Source organism: Crocodylus porosus, unplaced genomic scaffold, assembly GCF_001723895.1.
Source record: "Crocodylus porosus isolate Cpor-Errol unplaced genomic scaffold, CroPor_comp1, whole genome shotgun sequence".
Taxonomy (NCBI): Eukaryota; Metazoa; Chordata; order Crocodylia; family Crocodylidae; genus Crocodylus; species Crocodylus porosus.
Genome location: NW_017728886.1, coordinates 232,327,898 through 232,331,509, shown reverse-complemented (window position 1 = coordinate 232,331,509; position 3,612 = coordinate 232,327,898).

Here is a 3,612-nt window from a genome sequence, read left to right as displayed (position 1 = left end):
GCTGGACTCGATGATCTCCCGAGGTCCCTTCCAGCCCTGATGTCTATGATGTCTATGAAATATAATATACTAAGCTTTGTATATGGAACACGAGACGAAGGAGGAGACTGAAAAGCCTAAGGGCCTAGCTGGAAGACAGTCCTTGAAAAGACCTGGCTCCCTCTCCAGTCCCACGGGTCTCTCCCCCCGAGGGAGGGGTCGTCAGACCTTTTATAGCAACTCTCATAGCCAATTAAATTGCTAGGAAGACCGAAGTTTCCAGAGAGATTACCTCATTTTTCTCATATGCTGGGCATGCATAGCAACAAGCTCTCTGTTACAACTGAGCCTGCGCTTCTCTAAAAGTAGGTCACACTTGACTGACAGGCCTTCAGGTCATGAAAAGGGGACCTGGCAGGCCTGTCTCCACAGCACATGCTTTTATTAGCTTGCAGAATTCTCCACTCCTGTGTTGGCAGCACACATGTTTTTCTAAGACAGAAGGAGACCCCATTCTTGAAGAGATCTTCCCAGAACCTCGCTATCCTCATCACTAAAAGCAAACTTCCTACAGCCCAAAGTACACTGAATCGATCCAGACCATGGCATGAAAAGAAATGAAAAACCTATCAATATATCTCCACCACCCCCACAATTACTACACCCCACAACAGAAACTGTCAACATTTCTGGATATTATGGCTGCCCCTCCAGAAATGTAATATATCTCATCAAGTGCACCAAATGCCCTGATGGAAAATATGTAGGAGAAACTAAACAACAACAGGATACCAGAATGAACACACACCGTAAATCTATAAAAGACAAAAAGACCCAATTACCTGACTTCTCACAAGAAAACCAAGCACAATTATCACAAGAAAACCACTCTCTCTCCAACCTGTTTTAATCCTCTTAGGGAATTTACAAAACACCTTTCACAGACAAGCCTATGAACTCCACTTCATCAATCTACTGGATACAAAAAATCACAGACTAAATATAGACATGGATTTATGACACATTATAGCCTATCTAACATCTGACTCCCCAGGTAAACCCTCCACTTTTTGCCAGCTATATTCATTTCCTTTCTCCCCCTCCACCTCCTGTCTCTCTGAGTACGGCTACATTCATTTCCCTGCTCCTCCCCTCCCTTCCCCCCTCCTCCCCCATCTCTCACCAGTTGATCAGCCCAATTTACATTTTAACTGCCTGGCTTTCTTGTATACATACTCACCTCTGGCTGGTTCACCACTCCATCCAGAAAGAGCACAGGCCATCTGCAGATGCTTCCTCTGCCTGACAAAGGGTAATTGTACCCAAAAGCTTGCAAAGAAGAATTTTTCAACTACCTGAGTTGGTCTAAGAAAAGATATTGGATTTACCCAAAGACCCCAAGCTGTTTGCTTCACATTGGAAGCAGGATATTTTTCTTCTCCCTTGATTACCCCTACTTCACAAGGCATCTGTTGACAACTCATTACTCTTCCTTACAGAATCCCATTTGTTCATCCTTTCCCCTCTCCTCACAACCTCCAGTTTATCCATTTTAGTATCATCCTTCTATTCTTGTTTTTTCCTAGTACTGTTCTCCTACTAACTCCTCCCTTCCATTTTTTCAGTAAAGCCATCCTACATAATATATATGAAAACAATAAAATCAAAAAGATAAAACAGAATTATCACAATATTTCTGAGCGTTCACTTTGATTACTCTATTTCTATGTTTTCTTATTGTCTTCTTGTTTTCTGTCTTTTCTCTTCATGCCTTGTACCACTTGCTTGCTCAGTGTCCAGAACAATGAAACCCTGATTGTGTCTGGGACCTTGGGCAATCCTTTTATTTTGCTACTACTAATAATATTTGTGAGGACTTACAAATCTGGCTGAGGCATTCTTCTGCCATTTAGGCTAGAATAAACATGTAAGATTACTTCGTATACCATATGCCTTGCAAGTTGATCAGTGCAGAGAGGGATGAAAGACAAAAGTCTTGAGATAAGGAAAGAAAACTTTCCCTTGTTTGCTACTCTGTTTTGGCTGTTGTAGACAGAATGATATCCTGACTAGCAGCTAAGGAGCACTGGCATATTTCCAGCTTGGTGAAACATCCTGTATAAACTGGTAACTTGCCAAACTTTACAGAATTATAGGAGACATAAAAGCAGCTTTTGCAAGTGCTTTCTCCTACAGGAGTTAGAGCAGGAGCAGTTAATTCTCAGAAAAAAAAGGGGAAAAGAGTTACAATAACAGAGAAATGCAGATTTGAGAGATTAGAGGTATGTCTATACTGCTTCCACAGAGCTCTTTTGACACTGCTGCCAAAACGGCTCATCTCACCCACCAGCTCTCACTCTGTATGTACCAAGCCCTGAAATGAGATAGTGTGGCTTTTGTGCTACCATTCTAATCTCTATCTCTGATGTACTTGAGAGCAGCAGTAGGGGCATTTTCACAACAGCTTCCTGCCTCATTTTTGGGCAAATTTCAGCTCCTTGTTGATTAGCATATTTTAAAGAAGTATTGGCAGATAAGAATACCACACAGTTTTTTGGTTGATGAGCGCGGGATGCTATCAGGATGTCAATGTTGGCTTCCAGCACTGATGCATGTTGAAGAGGTGTTGGGAGTGGTCTGGAGGGCATAAAGATGAAGTGACAAGAAGCAGTCATCAAACAGGCAGAGTTTGGAGAAGGGAGCTCAGTGCAGAGGGATGGATAAATGTCTTTCTCCCCGGAGAAGACCTGTGCTCCAGGCTATATTGAAAGAATGGGGGAAATTCATACTACCATCAGAGAATGTGTGCAATTGTGCTGGTTTAAGCCATGCAAAAAATTAGGAAATGCATATGATCTCTTCTCTTCATCTCAGTCTTACTTTAGCCTACATATCTTTTTCTGGCCCTATTTTCCCAAATAGCAACTCTCCCTGAACGTTCCTCAGAGTCAGTTTCTGCAGCACTGAGCAGGTTCCTAAAGAAGAGTAGGTAAGCAGTTATGCATGTCCTAGGCTGTTCTAATTTCTCAGTACATTTATCCTGTATGTTAAGGTAGTGCCCAGGAGCCCCAGTCAGGGACCCAGTGCTGCTGTGTTAGGTGCTATACAAACAACACACAAAATCATGGGCTCCACCCTGAAGAGTTTACAGTTTCTGTAATTAATCTTGTTAGATGATTTATCTTTGCTAGGTTTGAAAGTCCCTGTTTGATGCCTAAACCTTTGGCCACACCCACGAAGCACAAATATAGAGTCATACCCAAAAGTACACATGGTCCTCTCACTCACACCTTTGGCCTTTTAGAAAAAACTCCAGAGGGGCACACCCCTTCCTACTTTTATACCTATGCAGCTCTGAAAATGTTGACCCCCTTTTTTAGCTCCTGACAAATGGGGGTGCCAAACACAGAGGACCATTGAAGGACTGGGGAATTTAAACACCTCTTAACTGAGAAGCCAAACTCATGAGGTAATTTTAGGAAGAAGTGCTACAAAATCTGACCAATCATGGGGCTTTGTACTGGCATGTGCATGTGAACTTAGATGCAGAGAGGCAAGAGAAAGCTCCAGGTAAGTCCCAACAGACTTTCTTTCATTCATTTTAATTACATAGCCATCTTGGTAGACAGGAAG